The sequence below is a fragment of the Cnephaeus nilssonii genome (assembly GCF_951640355.1).
Source record: "Cnephaeus nilssonii genome assembly, chromosome: 17".
NCBI classification, from domain to species: Eukaryota; Metazoa; Chordata; class Mammalia; order Chiroptera; family Vespertilionidae; genus Cnephaeus; species Cnephaeus nilssonii.
Genome location: NC_137088.1, coordinates 13252737 through 13279801, shown reverse-complemented (window position 1 = coordinate 13279801; position 27065 = coordinate 13252737). Strand labels below are relative to the sequence as shown.

Sequence of the window (27065 nt, the reverse complement as noted above, 5' to 3'; positions counted from 1 at the left end):
ACCAAATGAGCAAAGGACTTTAGAATAGACATTGCTCTAAAGAAGATATGTAAATGGCCAAGAGGCATATGAAAAGGTACTTAATATCACTAAGCATCAGAGAAGTGCAAATCAAAACCACAATGAGCTATCACCTTACACCTGTTAGGATGTTTATTACCAAAAAGACAAAAGAGAACAAATGCTGATGAGGACATGGAGAAAAGGGAACCCTGTGTACTATTGGTGAGAATGTAAATTCATGCAGCCATTATGGAAAATAGTATAAAGATTTCTCAAAAAATTAAAAAAAAAAGAACTATATGACCCAAGAATCCGACTTCTGGGTATATATCTGAAAGAATTAAAATCGGGACCTCAAGAGATAGCTGCACTCTTACATTCAATGAATTCTTATTCATGATAGCCACGACATGAAAACAACCTAAATGTCTACTGACACATGAGTGTAAAAAAAAAAAATGCATTATATACACATAATGGAATATTACGCAGCCTTAAAAAAAGAAGGAAATTCTGCTATATGCAACAACATGGAAGAACCTGGAGGACATTATGCTAAGTGAAATAAGCCAGTCACAAAAGGACAAATACTACTTGATTCCACTTTATATGTGGTATCTAAAGTTGTCAAACTCATAGAAGCAGAGGAGAACGGTGGTTTCCAGAGGCTGGGGGGAGGAGGAAGAAATGGGGACTTGTTTAACAGGTATAAATTTCAGTTATGCATGATAAATAAGTTCTGTGTACAAGAGATCTGTGTACAACACCATGCCTCTAGTGAATAATACCATGTTTGCACTTAAAAATCTGTTGAGGGTTGAAACGAATACAAAATAATGAATGTAATCAGTAATTGGGGGAAAAAAAGTTGTTGGGGGCAGATATCATGTTAAGTGCTCTTACCACAAAAACTAACCAATACACATGGAGAGGAGGAGATACCAGGGATGTGTGTGCACAGACACAGAGGAAGGGCCGTGTGAGGACACAGCAAAAAGGTGGCCCTCTGCAAGCTAAAGAGCGAGGCCTTAGGGAGAACCAAAGCTGCTAACACTTTTATCTTGGATGTCCCGCCTCCAGTAGTGTGAGAAAATAAATTTCTATTGTTTAAGCCACCTGGTCTGTGGTATTTTGTTATGGCAGCCTAACCAGACTAATCCAGAATTTAAAAGCCAATTGTGATAGAAGCTTCATTTGGGAATGCTTAAGAGATTTCATGGAACAGTTAAAACACTAAAAGGGTTTTTCCTGGCATTATAAGAGCCATATATAGATGTTATCGCTTGTTGGTTTTTGGTAATTAGAATACGTTGTCAAAGCTACTGCAATATTTTATAGTTTCAAGTTTTAATTCTGCCAACACTTAAGTTTGGGAAGCAGAATTAAATAGCGCAACATTGGGTAATTCATTTCACTTCTGAGCCTCCATTTCACCATTTGTTAAATAAAGAATTTAGATTAGATCACCTCTAATTCTCTGTTTTAATGTTCTATCATGCCAGGTGAATTTTTAGCAATTACATTCATCGTATCACTAAACTTAAATGAGTGATTACAGTCTCCTAAAAGAAAACCATAGGCCCAGTACGTCAGAAATCAGCCTTGTGCATGGATTGGTGCACTGATAGATATATCAGACTGAATATCTGTGATCTTAGACAAGTGTTCATTCTCACTCTGCTTTTTGGTTGTGCTCATGGCTAGCTGAGATCATTCTAACACCTGTATGTTCACTATAAGCAGACTCCTTCAAATATTTTTTTTAAAATGGGAAACAGCCTTGGGAAAAAAGTTAGTAAAAATGCAATACACGCCCTAGCTGGTTTGGCTCAGTGGATAGAGCATCAGCCTGTGGACTAAAGGGTCCTGGGTTTGATTCCAATGAAGGGCACATGCTCGGGTTGTGGGCTTGATCCCCAATAAGGGATGTGCACGAGGCAGCCGATCAATGATTCTCATCATTGATGTTTCTATCTCTCTCTCTCTCCCTTCCTTTCTGAAATCAATAAAAATATTTTTTAAATGCAATACACTATCTTTGAAGAGATCTTTTCATCCCTGGAACTGGACATCAATGGATGAATTTGGAATTGGTCCACTGTGTCCATTAAACACAACAACAAAAAAGAAAATAATGCTTCCTGTGTGAAAACAGTGGAAATAACTGAATAAAAACAACAGAAATTAATTTAAAATTTTTTCAAAGAACTGAGTAGTGAAAAGTTAAGAACAAGAAGTGAAGAAAGAAAAAATTACAATTGGTAGATATTCCAAAAAAGGATTCATGGTGGAGAAAAAGGGAAAGTGAGAGGGGAAAAGGAATGGGGGGAAAAATAGAGAAAAGAGGGGTGGTAATTTCCACCAAGAGAGGGCCCCGGCCACTGTTAATATGGGTAGTTGTGCAAGCATTACAACATTACAATTTTAGAACATCACCTTCAAATTCTCTTGTACTAAATTTCACAAGTTGAGCCTTCCAAAATCGACAGTAGTTTGAGGAATCGGAGGACATCCTTTAGCAAAGTCTAAAGTTGTTTTTATTCTGTCCAGCCACCAGGGGGTGATACATTCCATTCAATTTAATAAACATTTAGAGAAGGTTATCAAGTGCAGTGTATCTTGAGGCTAACCCATGAATAAGGCACTGTTCGTTATATTCAAGGATACTTGATCATGTATTTACACAAATAATTATAACTCAAGAAGAAATGAGCTTCGGGGCTGCATTTGAGCTAAGTCTTTAAGACTGGGTGGAAATTCATAATAAGCAGAGATGTGTGGTAGGAGGAAGGCAAGAAATACATTTGGAAAGAAAGACTGCTGACAAAGATAAATTAAGCTTCAGGCTTCAATTATAGTTGGAATAGAGAGCATTTCCTTAACTCTATGTTTTTTATACATTCAGCATCCACACACCACTTAATGGAATCTGGTTCCATATATAAATAACTGAACAGAAGTTCGTTATTAAAAAAAGATTCAACACAATTTGTTATATGCAATTATAAAAGTTAGTAGCAAGTGTTTCTTTTCAATAGGTGAGGTGAAATTGTTTGCAGTCTCTCATCATGTTATCTCTATCTGGCTCCATAATCAATAGCTTGAACTATAGTCTGGTTCTTCATCAAATTAGTTTCTTTTCTTATCCTTTATTTCTATTTAACTACAAAATATAAATCACAATTGCACATCTTTCGCTATGGCAGTAAGGGCCTCTGGTTCTGAAAGTTGGTTCTGGATATTTGGATCAAACATGGACTCCAAAGTTTTGGAGAGATTTCTTTCCAAATTCTATGTACAGTGCTCTGTAGAAGCAGAGTGAATCAGCCCATCACACTAAACACCAGAAATCTAGATGCCTGGTCCCCTTCCTTGTAGGATACATTTGGCTCCAATAGTAAAATTTCATAGCTTGTTACAGCATTTCAATTTTAACTTTTGTTCTTTTTTATTTTTTACAGCTTTACTGAGGTATAATTTATATACCAATGTACATATACCTTATAAGTATACAGTTGAACTATTTTAAATAAACCTCCAAAGCTGTACAATTGTGACATTCAAATTTTAGCACATGCCTCCCCACTATTGGGGAGGGGGAAATTCCTCCTCTTTTCCCTCTTAGTCCTTCTGGCTGGGCCTAAGAAAGAAATTGACATAAAACAGATTAACAGGAGAAAATAAAGCAAATAAACCACGGTGGGTAGTGGTTTGGGAAGTCAAAGGGCAGGAAGGCAATTCACAACCAGCACTTCTTGGACACTTTTCCTACATAATTACATAGGACAAACTGGGCAGTTGAGGCTTATGTGCCATCTTGAACTAAAGAGAAGGGGTGGGTAGTGGGTAATGGTTTGGGAAGTCAAAGGGCAGAAAGGCAATTCACATGGAGATGAAAAAGCAAATGTTTGGTAAACAAAGGTTATCCTGGCCCCTTTGGCCTCCCTGGTCCCTCTGGTGATATCTGACTTGCTACATATTCTTTCCTACAAACAAAACACTTGCCATAGGGAACATATATCCTATTTGTAGCTACCCAAGCATCTGTATTACATTACATTGTTGTGCTGTATTATATTGTGTTATATTGTATTGTATTCCTTTTTAAAAAAATATAAAGTGCTTTATTAAAATAAAGCAGGAAAGAAGAAATATGGGATATCTTCAATTCTGTTTTAATTATTTTGTTTTGTAAGTTCTAAGTAGTACCAGACAAGAGTGCATCATTGCTTCATAATCCAGCAGCCCCATGATTTGCAGGCTCTTTATTTACTACATCAAAAATAGGGTGGATGAGCAGAAAACTCTGTGAATCCCGATTCTTTCTTTTTTTTTAATTTATCTTCAGTGTTGAAAGTATTACTGACATCCCCCTTTTTTCCCCCATTGACCCTCTCCCCTCCTCCCCCCCCCCCCCAAGGACTTCACCAAACAATTGTCTGTGTCCATGAGTTATGCATACAAGACTGATGAATCTCAGAGGGAATGGGGTGGGGGGGGGGTAAGCAAAGAATTTGTCTTACTTTTTAATGAAGTATATCTACAGAAAAGTACCTAAATACAAACTGAACACACTCAAGTAACCATATCTAGATCAGGAAACAGAATGCAACCAGCACTTTGGATGCCACCTTCTTGCCTCTTCAACCACTACTGCCCACTAAAGAAAATGCTATCGTTTATTTCCAGCACCATAGATGAGTTGGCTGGTGTTAGAACTCCATACCAATATTATTATACAGAATGTACTGTTCCTGAGCTTCTTCCATTCAACGTTGTTTGCTAGATCCATCCATCCTATTCCAGGGCACAGTGCATTAATGCTGATGGTTATGTCGTTTGCGTTGTGTGAACACTCAATTCCGATCATCTCCATTCTACTGTGATGTGCATCTGGGTGGTTTCCAGTTTGGGAACTACAAACGGTGTTACCATGAATATTCTGGTATCTGTGTTTTGGTGAACAAACGCATGCATTTCTGTTGGGTATATACCTTAAGCATAGAATTGCTGGGTCATAGAATGTGTAGAGTTCAGATGTAGTAGATGCTGCTAAACAATTTTCCAAAGTGGGTGTGTTAACTTTCACTCTCACCGGCAACAGATGAGAGTTCCATTGCCTGATGCTGTCAAGTCTTTTCCATTTCATTCACTCTGGTAGGTATGTGGCAGTAGTATTGTATCGTGGTTTCAGTTTTACTCAGCACCTCTTTGACACTCTTCCTGCATCAGCATCATTTCCTGTAAGTCCTGCCTCCCAGGGTAGAGAGGTCAGACCATCACTTTCCTAGTCTCCCCTGTGACCCAGGCTGCACCGATCAGACACAATCATGTAAGACTTCAACTCCGATGAAGGGAGTAGGTGCACGGCACTGGCAGAAACATCCGATCTGGAGGGACAACGTGCAGCTTCGGCATCTACACCCAGCCTCACGGTGGGAACCGTGGGGTCTGTGGTCAGCAGAGACAACTGTGATGCTTAGGCTGAAGCAGGGTGTCATTTGGGCATTGCTCCCTGCTACATGGCCTTCTAGCCCAACTTCTTGGCCCTCACAGAGATTCTATAAGAACCTTCATATTCTATGAGAAATTCCTTTTCTGCTTGATAGAGCTGGAAATCTGTTCATTTCTATTTAAAACCAGCCCAGCCGATGTGGCTCAGGGGTTGAGCCTTGACCTATGAACCAGGAATTCACAGTTGCAATTCCCAGTCAGGGCACATGTCTGGGTTTCAGGCTTGATCCCTATAGGGGGTGTGCAAGAGGGCAGCGGATCAGAGATTCTCTCTCATCATTGATGTTTCTATCTCTCTCCCCCTCTCCCTACCACTCTGAAATTAATACAATATATATAATTTATTGAAAAACAAAAAAACAGGTTGATGTGATTACAGGGATGCCTAAAGAGACAGCCAAAGGAACTATATAATTCTAAGAGAACCCTAATTGAGTATCACACCACGGTGCCTCCTACCACACACCAATGGTCATGAGAAAAAAGTACAGAAGACCCTCTACCAATTAATAGCTACATTACCTTTTGCCCAGTAAACAAGGATGGTTCTTGGGAAATGACCAGCCATGCCAGCGTTCCCTGCAGGTCACAATGGGAGGCCCACACAGCTGCCTTTGGCAGATGGCGAACAGCTTCTGCTATTTTTAGCTGAGACGGCTCTAAGCTGAGGAAACAGGCACAGGACCACATTCCCCGCGGGGTCTGCTTCACTTCCTCAGTGACACCTCCACGTCCGGCCCAGAGCGGCGGCCCCCCACATCCACACAGAGCCGCATCGGCCCCTCCGGAAGGCCGCTGTCGTGCTCAGAGGGAACACACCCTTCGAGGACTAGGACACGGGCTCGACCGAGAACAGCCATGGGCAGCTCAGGAGTCAGTATTAATAAAAATATGTAAATACTGTATATTCGCTATAAACAGTTATGTATGAAATTCACAGAATATGGAGGCCCTGGCTGGGTACACCAAGGTTGTGGGTTCGATCCCCGGTCAGGGCACGTACAAGAATCAACCAATGAATGCATAAATAAGTGGAACAACACATTGGTGTTTTTCTCTCTTTCTCTCTCACCTTTCCTCTCTCTCTCTCTCTCTCTCTCTCAAGTCAATAAATTTTTTAAAAGTATGAGCAAGCTAAAGAAAACAATACTCATTGGCTCAACAAGCAGAGTATGTCAAGTGTCCTTGCCAATGTTAGGGAAGAGATCCCTCTATCTTGTTCCTTTGGGGATAGTTCTTGTCCAGTGGGTTTTGAATGACCCGAACCTCTAAGGTTATTACTATCACTTACTTACAAATATGAGCAATGCCAACCTAATGCAGAGGCTGGAATCATGAATCAGTGTGATGTGCCTGCAAAGGTCATTGGTTTACTTTATTACTCTAAGGTTTCCTCTTAGGGAGTTCACCTTGACTGCCAAGAAATCTAATACTCGTGGGAAGAGGCCCCAAAAAATAAGGTGAAAATACATCACCTGACTCTAGGTCGTGTCCATTCCCTATAGGAGGGAATATCTGCCGCGGAACCAGAGAAAACCTACAGAGACACCTCGTTCTTATTTGCCAGATAATGGGCCACAGGGCAGTGATTATCGCTTCTCTATGTCTCACACAGCTCCAAGTGCAACCACCAGCAATCAACAAGTAATTTTTAATAATAATAATAATAATAATGTTATATCTGAGAGCAATAAATAGCTAACATTGCCCATTAAAAGTAGCCTATAAACCATTTGTTGAGATTGCTTCCCAGACAATTTCAAACATGACTATTAAACTATTATATAAAACAGAAGAGACTGAGTCATAAAATGAGAATGAGAAATGTGTCCAAGATGATTAGAGGGTGAATTTATAGCATCTAAATTTTCTTAAAGAAGCAAGAGATAAAATTTTACTAGGCACCACCCTTAAGGTATATAAAATATTTTCTGGATGGAATCACATTTTATCCAATAGCAATTCTTTATCCCAAAGGAGTGATGAGATCACATGAAATATTTTAACAAGGGAATTAGAAAGATTAAAAATAATCAAGGAGAATTTAAGTGAAGTGCACCTACTAAAAAAAAAAAGTAAAATAAACTGATGAATAAAAATAGATCCAGAGACACAGAAGCATTGAACAGACCATAAAACCTTAGAGGGAAGGCAGAGGAGAGTGGGACGAAGGGGTAAGAGATCAACCAAAGGACTTGTATGCATGCATATAAGCATAACCAATGGACACTAGGGGGCATTGAGGGCCTGTGCTGGGGAGCAGTCTGGGAGAGGTCAATGGGGGGAAAAGGAGACATATGTAATACTTTCAACAGTAAAGAATTTTTAAGAAAAAGTAAAATACTTCACAATTTTATCATTTTATGAGGAGCAACTGGATTTGTCCTATTAAAATATATCTTAAGCTCATAAATGAAGTCAAGGTCACTGTGTGGATGAAAAAGGGGCCATATACTAAACCTGACAAGCTCAGGGGAGGCCTGCATGGTGGGCCTTACAAACTCAGAGACATAAAGTAAGCACACAGGATGGTCTGAAACTAAAACTCCCTACCTAAAAGTGAGTCATGGCGGGTAGTCATGTCCTAGGCCTTCCTTGACAAAGGTCATGATAACTTACCTTTGGAATGTTAGAGTAATCCCTTTTTTTCCAGACCCCTCTGGGCACAATCTCTCACTAGAACACAAAACCACAGAACCCCTCAGTGTTATCTTGCTCTCCCGCATACCATCTCTATGTGCTATAATGTTGTTTACTGTCCTGTATCCACCAATGGAAAAAAATATGTGCCTATCCATTTTATTTGTTTTGTTTTGTTAATCCTCACCTGACGATATTTTTTCCATTATTTTCAGAGAGAGTGGAAGGGATGGGGAAAGACGGGGAGAGAGAGAGAGAAAGAGAGAGAGAGAGGGGTCGAAGTGAGAGAGACACATTGATTGGTTGCCTCCCACATGCAACCGGACTGGCGCCAGGGAGGCACGTGGGCTTGACCAGAATTGAACCCATGCCCTTTCAGTTCTTGGGCCGACACTCTAACCACTGAACAAAACCAGCTAGAGCTATCTGTTTGTGTTTTTATTTATTTGTTTGTTTATTTATTTACTAGAGGCCCAGTGCACGAATTTGTGCACCAGTGGGGTCCCTCAGGTTGGCCTGCAGGATCAGGCCAAAACCAGCTCTCCCACATCCCCAGAGCAGTCCTGGATTGTGGGAGGGTGCAGGCCAGGCTGAGGGACCCCACCGGTGCTCAATTGGGGCCAGGGAGGTATGTGGGAGGTTGGCCAGCCGGGGAGGGACCGCAAGAGGGCTCCAGAGCGTGTCAGGCCCCTCTTGCTCAGTCCCAATTCACGGACCCCAGCAGCAAGCTAACCTACTGGTCAGAGTGTCTGCACCCTGGTGGTCAGTGTATGTCATAGCGAGCAGTTGAGCAGCCTTAGCATATCATTAGCATATTACGCTTTGATTGGTTGAATGGCCGACTGGTTGACCAGACACTTATTATATTAGGCTTTCATTACATAGGATTGTTTTACTGATTTCAGAGAGGAAGGGAGAGAGAGATAGAAACATCAATGATGAGAGAGAATCATCATTGATTGGGTGCCTCCTGCACACCCCACACTGGGGATCAAGCCCACAACCTGGGCAAGTGCCCTGACCAGGAATCGAACCTTGACTTCCTGGTTCATGGGTTGACATTCAACCACTGAGCCAGCACCGCTGGCTGGTCTTCAAGGCATATTTTCAAAGAAAGTGTTGGCATATCTTCCTCCATTTCTGTGTCTTGCCACATTGGGCTCTTTACATAGCTACTGTCCATTTCCTCAGACATGGAGTTTCTCCTGTGCTCAGATTTTATAATTAGCATGTTACTCAACATTTCTCCTATTATTTCCAATACCATAAAATAATTTGAACTGTAAAGCTCAGCAGGGTGTTTTTGGTAGAATCATTTTGGTCCAACTTCTCAAAATTTAAGATCTTCAGAGCTGTCTCAATTATAAGAAGGCTTTCAAATATCTGTATTAATCTTATGATTAAATTCTATCTTAACAGGAAGTTTTATTTTTTTAGTATCTAGAATTAATTAACTTGAACTTTCATGATCCAATAGAATTTAAAATCTGGCAAACCATAGAACTAGTCCTAAGGTTAGGAGTTTAATTTTAAAGTATCTGGCACCTAAAAGGCACTCAATGAATATTTGTTGAAGTAAATTGGGTGGAGGGGTACCTCCTTGCTAATAAAAGGGTGATATGATTCTGAATTGCAGCCAATGAATGCTATACTGAAAAATAACCAAGAATATTCAGATTCACGCTTTGTTGTGTTATAGGTGACACTGACTTCCCCAGACAGTGTAAAAGAGACAAAATGCCATTAAAACTATTCATACTGTTTGTGACAGGTTTTCCGGGACATTTAGTCCCAGAGTGAGAAGATTAGTTACCCTTAAGACATTAAGTCATTAAAAGTTATGATTGGATTTTCATCTCTGTCTTTAGTGCAAAGAAAGAGGAGAGGAAAGATGAGAAATTAAAAATTTCTACAGACATAAATGCCCTTCTCTCCAAAAGTTCTGAGGCTTCCTGAAAGAAAACTAGTCAATAATTAAAGAGTCTAATCAATCGCAAAGCCCTGGACCTGAAGAAAAATCAACATCAAGATTTCCCAAACTGAATAAAATGATGCTTCCTACTGTGCTTTCTGAGAAAACTAATAACGTCACTGCTCTGGGTCCACACAATGGGAGACTTTAATTTGTCTCCAACACATTACCCAATATTCCGCAACCATTCAGCCAATCTTGGTCAAGAGACTGTATTTGCCAACAGGTAACAATTGCAGGGTCAGTCTGTGAATCCAGCACTGTTGAACTTACATTTATATCTATATTTAATGTCAGAGAGCTGCTATGAGAATGAGGCTTCATCAATGTATGCCAAATCTATTTAAAACTATAAAAATCTAACCCTGGCCAGGGTGGTTCAGTGGTTGGAGCATTAGCCCATGCACCAAAGTATCTCCAGTTTGATTCCCTGGTCAAGTGCACTTACCTGGGTTGTAGGTTCACTCCCCGGCCCCAGTCAGGGAATGACTAGGAGGCAACCAATCCATGTGTCTCTCTCACATTGATGTTTCTCTTTCTCTCTCTCCCTCTCTTTCTCTCTCCCCCCTCTATCTCCCTCCCTCCCTTCCACTCTCTCTAAAAATCAATGGAAAAACTATCCTCGGGTGAGGATTCACAAAAACAAAAACCTACAAAAATCTATAGAATACATAAAAGTAAATGTAGGGTATACAGCTATTCCATAGTCTACAAAAAAGGCAGTCACTGTACATACATAAATTCACAGAGTGATAATGCTGGGAACCGTGAAGATCTCTAATACATGACCATTGGGTTTCTCAGAACTGTTACTAAAGCTGTCTTATGGAAGCAGTAGCATCTACACTCAGACATTCTCGTCACATACGCAGCTGGCCCAACCAGAGAGGATTCGGAGACAGAAAACTGGGGAGACAGGACATACCAGAAAGGTATTTTATAGAAAAAAAATATATCTTAAAACAAAAAATACTCACAACTCTAAAGGAATCAAATAAGTCATTGGTAAACCAGGATTAGATACTGATGTTCTTTTTTAATTAAAATGTTGAGAAAAATAGTGTTTGGAAGAGACACTGAGAGAACAACCATTCATTCTATCCCCCGATCTTCTGCCTGCACAGGAGGAAGCTACCTGACCTCAGGAGGAACCACCGGAAAGGCGTGGGGTGAACATATCTAAAAATCAGAAGTACAGACACATGGATGGGCTTCAAAAAAATCGTATGCTCAATGAAGGAAGCCAGGCACGAAAGGCCAGATCGTATGTTCCAGTTATAGGAAACATCCAGAGCAGGCGAATCCACAGAGAGAAAGCAGACTGGAGGTTTCTGGGGCATGGGGGGAGGGGACTGAATGCTTAATGGATGTGGGTTTCCTTTTGTGGTGACGAAAATGTTCTGGAACCAGACAGTGGCAATGGTTGCACAATACTGTGTATGTACTAAGTGTTACTAATGGTAAGCTTTTTTTTCTTTTTTTCTAGAGACAATGGAAGGCAGGGAGGAGGGGGAGAAAGAGATGGAAAAGAGGGAAGAGAGGAAGAGAGACACATAGATTGGTTGTCTCCCACACGCCCCCCTTCGGGGCTGGGGGATCCGCCACTGAGGTACGTGCCCTTGACCAGAAATCAAATCTGAGACCCTTTGGTCCAGTGGCCAACGCTCTAATCACTGAATCAAACTGGTCAGAGTGCTGATGGTAAATTTTATGTTTATTTTACAAAAATAAATAAATAAAAGTAAAGCTGAGGTCAATTCTGAAGAAGCCAGAGGCTAGAAGCTCTCAGACAACTGCAGCTGGAGGCGGCCAGCCCTTCCTTGGAGGAAGATGTGAGGTGCACCGCACAGGTTTTTGAGGATCAGTTTTTCAATATATGAGGTGATCATGCCCCTCCCTGTTCACCCCGACTGCAAGGACCTTCTCCAACCCCAGGGTCTTTCCAAGGGAGACCATTCAGAAGAGTCCAATCTTTATCTTTGAGTCTCCAAAGGGGAGGTCCCCTTGGCATAAATACCAGAGATTTTGGAAGGGTGTGGTCAGATTCACACTCCCAGCCTCCGGGCTTCAATGCCGGATTAGATCTTAAGGAATCCTGTCCCTGGAGGGGAAAAGGGGTGAGGGGCAGCGATAAAATGATTTGCTGAAAGAACTTGTTTCTCAACGTTATTTGAAATAGTAATTCAATGCAGCCCCAACTTGTCCTTTTCAGGGAAGGGAACCCGATTTTCAAGGGCAAAAAGGAGTGAGAAAGAAAGATGCCAGATAGATTTGGAGGTTCTAGAGGGGACTGTCGCCTCCCTGTGGAGGCCTCCAAGTTCCCGAGCCTTATAAATGTCCCTGCAGCTGGCCTGGCACAGGAGTGAACCATCGCAGGTGGAAGGAAAAGAACCCCAACAACCTCCCGGAGTTCCCTGCAGCCCAGAGAGGTACAGGTGGCAGCCCGTTTTCCCCGTGTCCCTGTAAAGGGGGCAGTTTGAGCTGAAACAGGCGACCTCAAGAGGCCCTGCAGGCCAGGGACAACACAGCGGCACCCTGCTCCAATCCCCGTCCCAGACAGACGTCAACTTGGACGGAAATCAGCCCAGAGCCAGCTCCCTGGCCACTGCATACGCCCAGAGGGAGGAGGAGGGAGGACCAAGCTCAGCAACCCAGACTGGCCCACATCACCCAGAGCTGAGATTAGGTTCTCACACGCAGATGGAAGTTCTCAAAAGAAAAGGTAGACTGACTCATAGAAAAACAAAGCTTTGCATTTTTCTGTGATGTGTGGTTTGAAGATACAGTGCCTGCCACAAAGGCGGTCAAGATTTTTCACACTGTGGCCCAAGCCTACAGTCTCCCTTTCTGCCTCTTTCTGCCCCACACCCTGAAAGTCCAGCAGCGCCAGACTGCCCCACAGCTGGAAACACCCAGGTGCTCTCATGCTTTGTCAGCACACCTGTGACAGTTTCTTTCTTTCTTTTTAATATATTTTTCATTGATTTCAGAGAGGAAGGGAGAGGGAGAGAAAGATAGAAACGTCAATGATGAGAGAGAATCACTCATTGGCTGTCTGCTGCACGCCCCCCGACCGGGGATCGGCCCGCAACCCGGGCATGTGCCCTTGACCAGAATCGAACCCAGGACCTTTCAGTCCGCAGGCCGACGCTCTATCCCTGAGCCAAACCAGCTACGGCTGTGACAGTTTCTTAAATGGCCATACACCTCCCATGAAGAGATGAGGGTCTAGGCCCCTTCCTATGGAACGGGAGCTAGCTAACCTTAGTGCCTCTTTTGTCCCCAATAGGACGTGGTGGGAATGATACCACGTAACTTCCAGCGCTAGGTCAGAAGATGCCATGCGGCTTCTACCTGGTTCTGTGGGAACACTCACTGTGGGAGCCCCGAGCCGCCAGGTTAGAAATCGGACCATTCTGAGGCCACCATTCTGTGAGGAAGACCAAGCCACCCCGAGAGGCCTGGGTCAGGTATTTTTGCTGACAGCCCCAGCTGCTGTCACACCCAATAGCCAGGGTCAACTGCCAGACATGGGAGTGAAGATTCATCCAGGTAATTCCAGCTCCCAACTGTGGGGTCCCCCCTCTCCCCCTTCCTGTCTTCCTAGTTGAGGGCCCCAGACCTTGTGGAGCAGAGATGAGCTGTCCCCACTGCACTGGTGCTGAATTCCTGACCCCAGAGTCCGTAAGCATAATAAACTGGTTGTTTTCTGCTACTAAATTTCAGAGCAGTTTAGTATGCAGTGGTAGTAACTGGAGCATGCCCTTCTCCTCCATTTTGAGGGGTCAAAGTCCTACTCATCCTCCAAAGCCCAGCACAATCGTCACCCCCTCTCTTAAGCCCCCGCTGCCCCGTCTCCAGGGTCAGAATCGATGCCCTGGTCTGACTGCTGTGTGACTTAATCATATTTAGTCGCAGGCTGCTCTGCCTGTCCCTTGTCCAAGGCCAGCCCCTGTTGGACGCTGAGTCAGCGGGGAGCCCTGGACATAACAGGAACTCAAAAATTATTCCACGAAAGAATCTTAATCCTCAACTTTATTTGAAATAGTAATTGGATGCAGCCTCCACTGGAAATTTGCAGGGAAGGGAACCTGGTTTCAGAGAGCAAACCAGGCCTACCTCTAAATGAACGCAATGCTTTAAACAACTCCAGAGTAACTCAATTGTGTCTTCTTTTTAAAGCGGATGTGCCATGTAGACAACATTCGGAATTTAATGCAACATTTTGTTTGTTGCAAGTTTGCAAAATAAAAGAGGCCTTGCCTTTAAGATGACATAGTGGGCGGGGCCAGCAATGAGAACAGTCTGGGCTGAGCACAGAGATGTTTTTTAAAGGTTGTTCCAACTACGGTTCTCTTAGGATGTGGGCATTTCGCCGGAGAACAGTCCGCCTCCCTTTCCGTGTAGCCTCGCCTGGGCTTCTCACAGGTGCCAGAAAACGCTTGCCAGACACCAGGAGCCAGGTTACACCAATGCCTATTGTAAAAGTACATTTTAATAGCAGCTGTTGGGGTGATTTTGATAAGAGCAAACTGATAACTGAGTTCGAGCTAACAGATCGATCTGCAAAAATAAGAAAGCAAAGGCCGTTGGGAAAGAGCCTGAGAGAGGGTGTGAAAGGTGAGCCTTTGTGTACACAGCGATAGCCACCTGGAAATGAAGCCGAGATCGATACTGGAGTGACTATGAGCCTGCCCTCTCCACCGGAGGGAGTTCCAAACCGACAGCATTTGGCCTGGAGTCAGGATTCACAGGCATTTTTAAAGGTGGTACCAGCCCCTCCAACTTGAAAACTATGTCAGCCTCTCAAATTTTCACACAAAATCTTCCTAAAAGTGAGACGTGTGGCGTCGGCTGACAGGGAAGCCAAGCTTCCTACCCTTCTCTCTCACGCCCTGGGGCTGACAGCAGCATTAACAAGAACGCAGGAAGGAATTTGTACGGGTGTGTACCAGGTGTGAACAGATGCAGCCTAAGAATAAATGTACGTGATTAGTCAACAGGTAAAAAGTACACAGAGAATTTCAGCCTCACTGTTTGTCCTGAACCCACTTTCCTGTGGTTTCTTATTTCTTACTTATAGCACAGACTATTATTGCATTGCAAAACTGAGGTCCTCCGTAAATAAAAACACTGCTTGCTTTAAAAAAAAACAGACACTCGGCAAAATCTGTTTTGGTTGTACCCATCTATTCCTTTTGCTTATCCCACACTCCAGTGGCTCTAGTTCTCTCACTGTTCGCCTCAGTTCTACCTTTCCTTACAAAACAAAACAGAAAATCAGAGATCAATATCTGTGTTTTAAATGAAACCCACTTGCACTAATGTAATAACTCTCCCAGCCAGCTGCAATTTAAAGCCTCCTTTGCAAAATGAGTGGTTCTATCTCCTATTAAAATAATGTTTCTGCCACAGCAGGCAGATGGGAAAGGGATGAAGATGTGGGGAGCAGAGGGAGAGAAAAGGCCTTCCTTTTTCCGAACTGTCAATGTCTAAGACTGGCCCCAAGGCTAAACAATCCAACCACCCATCCATGCAGTCAGCAAACATTGACCACCCACCAAACAGTAAAAAGAGTATTTACTCCCATTTACATGATTTCATGTGTTTCTCCCATGAGATCGAATGGGGTAGGTACTATTATTCACCTTATCTTATAGATGAGGAAATTGAGGCAGAGAGTTGAGGTACAACAAATGCACAGCTAATAAATGGAGGCACAGGGACATGAACGTCGGCAGTCTGACCCCAATCTGCTCCTCTAATCACTATTCTCCTCCCTTTCCTTTCCCTTCTCCCTAACTCTGATAACTCCCCTCCCACCTCCCTGCCCCAAATATCCAAGACTTCGAAGATCCGGAACCCATGCTCATACACTGTCTTCTCCCCTGGACACCATTCCTATAGCCTGGCTCTTTCCCTCACACCCCTAGACCCCATCCCACTGTCTACTGATCATGCCATTGCCCCTGGGATTAGTCGTATCTACTCCACAGTGTCTACCCCCTCTGATCTAGACCCACCCTGGTGTGAAGGGCAACATGGAGGCTCAGGTGGAGGGCGCACGAGCCCAGGAGAGGATCACGGACTTTGCTCCGGAGCCTGAGGAAGAATAACCTATGCAAAGGAACCAGTCTGTGGCAAGAGTGACACTGACTTTTAGTGCATGGGCTTGAATGGGTATGCTGATAAGAAGAATTCAAAGAATTGATCATTCATGATGTTACCAGGAATTAAAAGCCATTGACATTCAAAACTCATCTAATAGGGCTCTCAAGATCTGTGTAGCCCTAGCTGGTTTGGCTCAGTGGATAGAGCGTCGGCCTGAAAACTGAAGTGTCCTGGGTTCGATTCCAGTCAAGGGCACATGCCTGGGTTGTGGGCTCAATCCCCAGTAGGGGGCATGCAGGAGGCAGCCAATCAATGATTCTCTCTCATCATGGATGTTTCTCTCTCTTTCTCCCTCTCCCTTCCTCCCTGAAAACAATAAAAATATATTTAAAAATAAAAAGATCTGAGTATTGCACTGCACATAAATTTTACCTAAAAATGTATATATATATAAAAATCTAAACAAGCCTTGATATGAATGTGAATGTGTTTAGGGATGAGGTGGCCCACGTCTACAACTTTGAAATGCATTAAAAAATAAGATAAACTGATGATGGCTAAATGGATAGACACGTGATAAAGCAACTTCAGTGAAATGTCAAATATAGGATCTAGTCTGTGGCTATCTGGGTGTTCTAAGTATAATTCTTTCAACCCTTCTGCATGTTTGAAATGTTTCATAACAAAATGTTAAGATGAAAACATTGACATAAATATGATTATAGATAACTAACAAAATGAGAAGAAAAACATAAAAAACGTATTTTGACTATAGAAAAGTCTGGGTCTTTTTGTGTCCTGATTACTTTTATTTGTTTTAACAGATTCTGAATCAGTAAGCAAACATTAAATAAATTTGTTGGGCTATTTGAATATGTCATCATATTGTAGCCATATATTCCCACTTCAGGCAGTATCATATCTGCTCAGAGAGAAAGTTATTGCGTGGCATTTAAAAAATATATACAAGTACATAGCTCAGAGACAGTAAAGGGAGACAGGAAAGAAAGACATGTCTGAAATAAGGTGAAACTGAGAATAAGAGTAAATTAAGGACATTAAAATGTAGGTGGAACATAAAAAGGACACTTGTCTGATGAAAATAGCCACTGAGTTTAAGGTGGAACAGATGTGACCAGATGACAGGAAATGACTGGAGAGCTCATGCACGCTGGAAATTTAAAGAAGTCAATAAAACTGATGATCAAAAACAGACCCAGAGTCATAGAAGCATGAACAGACTGTTGAACCTCAGAGGGAAGGCAGGGGAGGGTGGGTAGGAAGAGATCAACCAATGAACTTGTATGCATATATGCATAACCCGGGGACACAGACAATGAGTTGGTGAGGGCCTGGGATTGGGGAGGGGGGGAGATGGGAGCAGGCTAGAAGAAGTTTAGGGCGGGGGGCAAGGGGGTCCTATGTAATACTTTCAACAATAAAGATTTAGGAAATAAAATAAAGAAGTCAATAATAAAACAGTTTAAAGAATGAAATTTAAGAACACAACCCATTAGAAAAATAGTCAAAATATATATGAACTGAAATCTCACAGGACAAGGAACATGAGGGGTCCAACCTTGAGGATAAAGCCAGAGGAAAAATGGGGGGCAGGGACATTGGGCCATTACTTTAACCAGCTCTAGAGCTGCTTACTTCCAGACTTCTAAATCAGATAACAAATGTCTTTACTGTTTAGGCAGCTTTTTTTTTATTTGGTTCTTATGTTACTTGCAGCTAAGAAAGCATCCTTGATATATTGGTACTATTTTGAGGTTATTTATGAAGAATTTATTGCAGCATTGTTGGTGATAGCAAATGATGGAATACGACATTTCTAAATACCATCTGGAGGAGGCTGGCTAAATAAATCATATGCCCATACAATGGAATAACACATAGTCATTTAAAAGAATGAAGCAACACAAAAGGTTATACACTGTATAATTCCATTTATATAAATTTTAAGCACAGGCAAAATTAATCTAAGGATCTAGAAGTCAGGATAGTGGAGGTAGTGACTAGAAGATGCCTGAGGGAGATTTGTGGGGTTCTGGTAGTGTTCTGTGATCTGGGTGATGGTTATACAGATGTAAAATTATCTTTGTGAAAATTCAATGAGCTGTATAGATACTTACATTATGTACACTTTTCTGTATGTGCCTGCTACATCAATACAACTTAAAAAAAAAATGAGAGAGCTTTATATGTTGTAACAAGGGATGATAGCTAAAATGTGTATGTCCTACAATAATTCTTAGTTTTTACTAAGAAGACAACTAGATATTATATATATGTATGTAATGGTACATTGATAGGTTAATAAAAGTGATTGAGTAAAAAAACTGAATAAATAAATGCTGGCCAAATTCTTCTGTAGGTGAGACTTGGCCCATGCTGCTCTAGTGTGCACCTACCAGCTCCCACCTCCCACACATTTGCAAGTTAATTCAATGTGTTTTCAATGAGCGCATCATCTCTCTCACAACCTATCAGATGCCCGTGCCAGACACTAGCATTCCCAGTTCCTCCCCTTTCTTACCTGCACAGACACACACACACACACCCATGTTGGTTTTACCACTCCAGCCTCGGGCATCAATATTCTTCTGGATGAACTCCAGCCCCACTTCCTGTCTCCAATCTTTCTCTTCAATTGTAGCCAGAATTAATGTTCAAAAAGGCAAATCTGACCATGTCTCTCCCCAGCTTAAAAAATACTTTAGTGGCTTCCTCAGCCCAGACTTTTTGGCATGGGCCCCAAGGCCCTCCTTGATCTGATCCTGCTTGCCTCTCCCCCTCACCTGGGAGCATTCTCCTGCACCCACTCTGCCCTTCAGACTCACAGGCCTTCTTCAGGTCCTCAAATGAGCCCCACTGAGTCTCCCCTCCCTGACCTCACACGTCACCCTTCTCCCCATCTTACCAACTCCTGCGCCCCCTTCAGGCGCTTCCTCAAAACGGCCATTCATGAGGCCTAGACTGAGTTAGGTCCTCCTGCCCTGTCCCCTGAGCACCCATCTGTCCCCTCTCAGAACAGTCACCACACCTTATTGTAATTACTTAATATCTCTCTTCCAGATAAACTATAAGTACTGTGCAAAATGATATCTGCCTTAAACTACTATGTTTCCAGTATCCAGCCCCAGGCCTGGCACATAGTAGGAGTTCAGTAAATATTTATTACATAGATGAAATCATAAATGAGTGATGGGATGAACACATGCTTTTTAAATTATACACAGTAAAATTAAAGTTACTTATCTATCATGATAGTGGACAGCATCCAAGGCAAAGTCCTTGGGGGAAAACCTTGAAGTCTTACACAGCTTAAAACCCTTTAAAGGAATGCATTGTCCAATGTTGCCTCTCCACCCCAAAGGAGGGTGCAGGTCTTACACAAGTTGCTGGATTTAGCAACCTGGAGAGCTACTTAGCCTACTTAGAGAGAGGTCAGGTGGCTAGTTTTGCTTTTTAAGTATATTTTTATTGATTTCAGAGAGGAAGGGAGAGGGGGAGTGATAGAAACATCAATGATGAGAGAGAATCATTAATCAGCTGCCTCCTGCATGCCTCCCACTGGGGATCGAGCCCTCAACCAGGGCATGTACCCTGACTGGAATCAAACCCTGACCCCCTGGTTCATAGGTCGACGCTTAACCACTGAGCTGTGCTGGTCGAGCTTGTTTTTTGTTTTGAGAAAAAAAGATGATTTCTGGTCGGAAGAAACTAGAAAAAAGTAGAGGAAAAGAAGGAATGCGAATCAATTGTGTGCCTAATACAAGGCTGGCTGGATGGCAATTTGCGATGGCAAAGGGAAGAGCAAGGATAGAATTGGGAGGAGAAAAAGGGAAGTGAGCTGGATGTATAATCTAAGGGAAACCAGGGCAGAAATATAGGGTGCTCCAAATTGGAAACATGGAGAAAGGCAAGGCAAACAAAGACCAAATGAGCTATACACAGAGAACACTGGCCTGGATTCTTGGCTCAGCCCTGACACTAACTTGCTGGGTGGCTTCAGTCAAATCACTCAGTCTCCCCAAGTCTCAGTTTCCACCTTGAAATGAAGAGTTAAATGTAGACTAGGCTTACTATTAGTCCTATTAGTCCAGAACTTTCATAAATGCCGTTCCTCAATGACAACGCTTTTCTCAAAAGACAAAATGAAAGAACACTTGGGTAAATAGTTTCCTTCTTATAAGGCTCTCTAATCTTAGGTATTTTTTAAATATATATTTTTATTGGTTTCAGAGAGGCAGGGAGAGGGAGAAAGAAATAGAAACATCCATGATGAGAAAGAATCATTGATCAAGCCCAAGATCCAGACATGTGCCCAGACCAGGAATCGAATCGTAACCTCCTGGTTCATAGGTTGACACTCAAACAGAGCCACATGGCCAGGATTTAGGTGTTGGTTTTTTTGTGTGTTTTTTTACCTAGTACCAATTTCCCTACAAGTTTCAGTTATGTTTTCATTCACAATAGCTAATGTTTGTATAATATAAATTGTCTTTAGGATTTAGAAGGTTCTTTCACACTGGTCCAGACAAAAAAACTCTGAGTGCAGATATGGAAACTTGCCCAGGAACACAGAGCTCCAAAGGGGAGACCAAAGGTTGGGGTGTGAGCTTCTTGCACAGACCTGAACTTGGTGCCACGGTGGCCGAGGGCTTGGCACTATGGCTCACATACTTCCCTTCCAGCAAAAGACTTGTGGATAGATTATGGGATTCCAGACAGGACAGTAGCATTTGTCAATTATCAGATCCTTAACTTCCTATTTTTATTCCCCAACATGTGCTGCAAATATATGAAATTTAAAAATAAAGATCATCCATACTAGTTTGACAAGCTGATTCAGAAGCATGTGAGAATATCAATCCTTTCAGATGAAAGGCTTCCTATTTCCAGCATTTATTTTTGCCTTGAATGTACGGCCAGAGCACAAATCCTGATATTAGTCATGCATCTTGGATAACCTCAATTCCCAGCAGTTTATGTGCTAAAAGTATTTATACATCGCTTGGACTTGATGAGTGCAATAGAGATCTTTCAAATAGATGGATGCCGTGGGATGGAATAAAAGTTGACTTCTAGCCCTGACTCATTTCCAGTTTCAACTCTTGCCTCTTGGTTGCTGAATCCACTCTGGCATGTTTCAAGAGTAGAACAGAACATTGCATGCCCTCTGGAGGAAGCTAGAAGGGATACTGAGTTACTTCTCAAGAGAATAGGTGGCTGCAGACTATTTTGAGCCCCAGGAAAGAATGACCACTTTCCAATGTAAAACTGCAGTGAGCTGGGAGGCAGATGAGGGAGCTTGGGGCTTAGAGCCACGTGCTGAAGACCAGGAAGGCCACTAGGCAGAAGTTCCAGCTCTCAGCAAGCACCACAGCTCAGGAACTCTGGACCTTAACACAAGGAAGAGTAACCAGGCCCAGGGTAAATAGACCAAGGTCAGAGGTTGAGGGCAGGGCCTTCCATCTGATTAAGGAGGGTTCCTGCACCTCAATATGGGGGATGAACCAATGTTCCTCTTCCCTCAAGGTTCTTTTGGCTGGTCTAACAATCAACTAGACATTGTTAGGGGCAAAATTAGAATATTGGGGACTAGCTGTGGTTATGGGAAATATTAATCATGCTCTGTTAACTGTGACTGCCTTGTTCTGGTTAAAGAAAGGACATTCTAACCTGGTGGGAGTATATGCCCCAGGGACCTGGGAGTCAACCTGAGACCTGGGAGTCAACCTTGGAATGCAGTCTATTCTCATTCAAGAACTGCCTATTATCATGGAAAGATTAACAACCCTGTTGCCTAAACAATGGAGTCTCACCCCAGCCTGCAGAGACTACTTCCCCATGCCTGTAATCCCTACCTCCCCATGTAATCTTTGTCCTACCCTAGATAAGCAGCTGGCTTATGGGGGGAGGGAGGGGGCTGCAGAGTACACTTCTGTGAATGGCCTTGTTTCACTGTCTCCAGATTTAATAAACATCCTCTAAAAACCACCTGGACTCCGTGTTGTGAAATTTTTACTGCACAAAGTCAAGAACACTACCAGCCAGCCTTAGGCTGACCCCATCAGGGCCAGGTCCCCTTTCGGGTAACAACCACCCCCCAACTTCCTGTGGGACCTTTATATCCCTGCCCAGCAATCTCCTTGTGACTTCCCACAAATCATGGGCCTACCTCTGAAAGTTCACCCAAGGACTGGTTTCTCTTCCAGAGATCAGCTGACAAAGAAACCACCAGCCCTGTGTATTTCTCAGCTCTCTCTGAAGACAGCTGCCCACACAGCATGATCTAAAAAGTCAGAGGCCTACTCAGAAATCTCTTTATCTCCTCCTTCAAACAGACTCAGGAATTCCCACCATGAACTCCACTCTTTGGGAGCAGTGATTCTGCATCTTCTGCCCTGTGGGAACAGTGATACTGTAGCTTATGAAACCAGAAGAAAAGATATGTTTGTTTCTTCCTTCGTGTTAGGGTGATTCTGTATCTTCTGCCCTTTGGGAGTAGTGAAACTATCTAGCTACACTAATAAAAGAGAAATATGCAAATTGACCGTACCTCCGTGATGCCCACCAGCCAATGTTGCCCTGATCCAACAAAGATGGCAGGTTAATTTGCATATGCAGGCGCGGAGTGAAGACTGAAGGCTCTGGCCTGAGCAAAGACTGAAGACTGAGGACTGAAGACGACTGAAGACTGAAGACTGAAGAGGCTTGGCTTCTCCGCTGTGGCCAGAGCGGAGAAGCCTCGAGGCTTGGCTTCTTTGCTGCAACTGAGCAGAGAAGCCTAGCCTCAAGGCTTGGCTTCTCCACTGCAGCCGGAGCGAAGGCCTGGGTCCTGGGTGCTGGAGGAAAACCGGAGCCAGCAGCCAGGGGAAGGAAGGCGTATTGCATGAATCTTCGTGCAACAGGCCTCTAGTATATATATAAAAGCCAAGGGATCAGAACGCTGGAATGACTGGAATGACTGGAACGACTGGACAACCAGTCACTATGACGTGCACTGTGGCTGGCCAACTGGCCCGATTTGGGAGGGGGGGGGGAAGCCCCTCCCCCTGATCGGCCCCCCCAACCCCAATCGGGGGCAGGGCCTGCTGGCCAACCTCCCGCAGTCCCTCTGCCCCACCGGCCTTGCCCAATCAGCTCCCATCAGGGCAGGCTGGCCGGACCCCACTGTGCACGAATTCGTGCACCGGGTCTCTAGTATCTAATAAAACAAGAAAAAAAAGATGATGTATTTGTGTCCTTCTCCTAAGGCCTGGGTACTCCTCTTCAAATGCAAATACTTTTTAAAAGTATGTTTTTATTGATTTCAGAGAGAGGAAGGGAGAGGGAGAGAGATAAAAATCAATGATGAGAGAGAATCATTGATCGGCTGCCTTCTGTACACTGCCCACTGGGGATGGAGCCCACAACCTGGACATGTGCCCTGACCGGAATTGAACTGTGACCTCCTGGTTTATAGGTTGCCACTCAACCTCTGAGCAACACTGGCCAGGCTCGACCATCACCTGACACTCCTGCCTGCTGAGTCCTGTCCTGGGCCCACCAGAACACCTTACAGAACCCCTCCTGGATCTGTTTGAATCCAAGCATCTCAGAATCAGTGATGTGACACCTGAGCGGTCCCAAAGAAGAGTTTAGAGTCCTCCTCATCCAACACCCAGAGACCTGCACTCAGAGAATTGCCTCATACTTGTTTGTTCCCTCCCTTCTTGCTCCACATCTAGACCTTTAGCCCTTTTGATTTATCTCTGAGACACTCAGAACTCAGACTGAATGACGTGGCTCTCCCTTTCCAGGCAAGGAAATGTAGTTAGTTCTTTCTTAAATTGGCGTTTAGTGATCTTTATTTCTTACTATTTAACACCCCATAGCTAAGTTTAAGTGGTGACCTGATTAATGTAATTAATACTAAGGTATGAATGACGGGGAGTACTGGCACGTCAAAGCTTTTATCAAAGAGTTGTAGAAAGGAACCAAGACGGTGGCATAGGTAAACGCAGTACTCGCTGCGTCCCACAACCACGTCAAAATTACAACTAAAATATAGAACAACCGTCATTCAGACTGCCTGAAATCTGGCTGAATGGAAGTTCTACAACTAGAGAATTAAAGAAGAAAGCACATTGAGACTGGTAGGAGGGGCGGAAGCAGGAACAGGCTGTGGCCCTGACCAGGAACGGAACCATGACCTCCTGGTTCATAGGTTGATGCTCTACCACTGAGCCACACCAGCCAGGCAGTAAGAACTTTTGGAAGTAGAAACCAACAGGGTCTTAAAATAAAGAACCAAAAGAGTTGAAAGATAAAATATAGAAAGTGGAGACGGCGGCAGGCAAACATTTGGAGATGAGGAAAGGAAAGATGTTAGGAAGGAGATAAATGCCCAAACAGGGCTATAATCATGAAATTTCAAGACGTGAGGATAAAAGGCGGGTTCTAAAACTTTCAGTGGGGATGAGGGAGAAAAGGAGGTCATACAGAAAGGAACAGTGTATTGGGGAAGAATCTAAGCCACTTTAACACAGAGATATAAAAAAAAAATGGAGTGGCATACTCAAAATAGAAATTTAATCCTAACTCGTTTCATGGCTCAGAGGTAGAATCTAGGGCTGAAGTGGCAGCTCAGGAATCTTTTATCCAATTCCGGGTAAAAAAACCCAAGGCAATTATTAAGTCCAGGGGTGGAGGGAGAAAGAGTACATGAGAGGAAATCTTATTACAATGCACTCCTTGGAGCTATAGCTAAATATATTTACACATCATAATAAGTCAAAGTAACTGTGGAATTCACCAGAAACTGTGATGCAAGAATGGAGCAGAGAGGATATGTGTGTGTGGGGGGGGACAGGGGGGTGGAGGGGAGTGCATGTGGAGGTGGAGGGGTAGTGCTGAAGAAGTAAATCCATCCTCATTTACTATTTATTAAGAAAATCAAGAAGTAGCCGGAAACTTTATTCATACTAAGAGAAATGCAATGTAAAAATTAAAATGAGAATATTTTCAACCATCAGATTGGTGAAACCCCAAAAGTTTAGTAATAGACTCCCTTGGCAAGGTTGTGGGAAAGCAGACACTGCCATACATTGCTGGGAAGGGAGGAAACTGGCCTAACCTCTGTGGAGGACGATTTGGCTGTACCTATCAGAGTTACAAACGGGTGCACCCTGTGAACCAGCAATGCCACTCAAGGGAAATCTATCCTAGAGATATAATGCCCATGTTTGCAAAATAACAACAGAGTATTCACTGCAGCGTTTTTGTAAAGGAAATATTGAAAATAATGCAAATGTCCACCTGCTTTAAAAAAAAAGAATAAGGATGCTCCATTTACTGAAATGGCATGATTAATTACATGTTTTCTGAGCTGAAAAAGCAAGGTGCAGAAGGGTCCACATCTGGGGTAATCATCAGTGCTGTTCACCACATCTGGCTCTCCGAGCCCTGGGCGCATGGCGAGTTTGCACTTCCCTGCCCCCTATCAACTGTCAGTCCACGTGGAATGCTTTGGTCACTGAATGGGCTAGAAGTAACCTATGTCACCTCTGGGAAAAAGCCAGTGAGTAGGGGCCGGTGAGTGGTCTGTCATATTCCCTGCCCCTTGCCATTGTAAGCATGACTCTCCAGGTGGTAGAAACTCTGCAGTTTTGCAACCTGTGTGAAGAGAATGTGGAACAACCCAGAATGGACATGAAGCACGAATGAGAAAGAAGCCACTAAGATGGGGAAGGAGGGGGCGGCGGCGGCAGAGTTTGCCACCACAAAATATGCCTTTTTTGGGGGGATACTGATTATTTTAAGCTGCTTGTTTTTAAAAAACAAAAGAGCTCGGCTGACGGGGTTGAGCGCTGACCTATGAATCAGGGGTCACAGTTCCTCTCCCTGTCAGGGTATATTCCCAGGTTGCGGGCTCGATCCCCAGGAGGAGGCGTGCAGCAGACAGCCAATTAATGATTCTCTCTCATCACTGATGTTTCTATCTGTCTCTCCCTCTCCTTCCATTTTGTTAAAAAAAAAAAAAAGACTCAGGAGGAACCTTTGAGCTTCCTAACTGCCTAAAAGGATTTCCACAGAGGAAATTGGTCTCCTTCTCCCCATCCTTGCTGCCTGGATCACTGCAAGCAACAGCTTCTCTAACTATTCTTGTTGCTTCCAGTTTTGTACCTCCCAGGACACTTCCTTTGCTGCAACTCCAGTGATCTTGTAAAAGACAAATATGACCACATCATTTATCACTTTAAACACTTTATGATTCCCCCACTGCCTTAGAAATAAAATCCAAGCTGCTGTAATAGAACCTCCATCATCTGGTCCCTGTCCACCTGTCTGCCTCATTTATCTTTACCTCTTGCTCTACCCTCCAACGTACTGAACTTTCTCAGAGGGACCAATGGCTATTTTTCTTTTGCCCCCAAGCATGGTGTTCTCTCCGCCTCCAACACTCTTCCTCCGTTTGCTTCCCACTCACCCTTCAGTTCAGACATCCTTCTTCCAGAAGGTCTTACCTGACACCCTGGGTCCAGGTTGGTAGCCCTCCTATCTGTTCCTGGAGTCCCCTGTCTCTTATCAGAGCAACACCAGTCTGGGCTCTATGGAAGATACTTGTTTCTTTATCTGACCTCCTTTCTGGACTGTAAACTTTGTCTCTTTTCTTCAACATTGTATCGGCAGCTCTGGGCTCATGGTAGGAGTTCAGTGAATACCTGCTGAATAAGCAAATGAACAAGACACAAATCTAGAACCAAGTCCAGGTTGACATTTGCTTTTTAATCAAGTAGAAACCAAATAAATATCTCTGCCTTTCTCTAGT

General features: G+C 43.3%; 1 long non-coding RNA gene across 1 annotated transcript in view; it reads right to left on the bottom strand.

Moving 5' to 3' along the window:
- Positions 1 to 27065, bottom strand: part of LOC307113720 — a 38639-nt gene that overhangs the window by 9190 nt on the left and 2384 nt on the right. Inside the window, exon 2 of the long non-coding RNA XR_013814885.1 lies at positions 26761 to 26961. This is a non-coding gene — a long non-coding RNA (uncharacterized lncRNA). The remainder of the gene's footprint in view (positions 1 to 26760; positions 26962 to 27065) is intronic.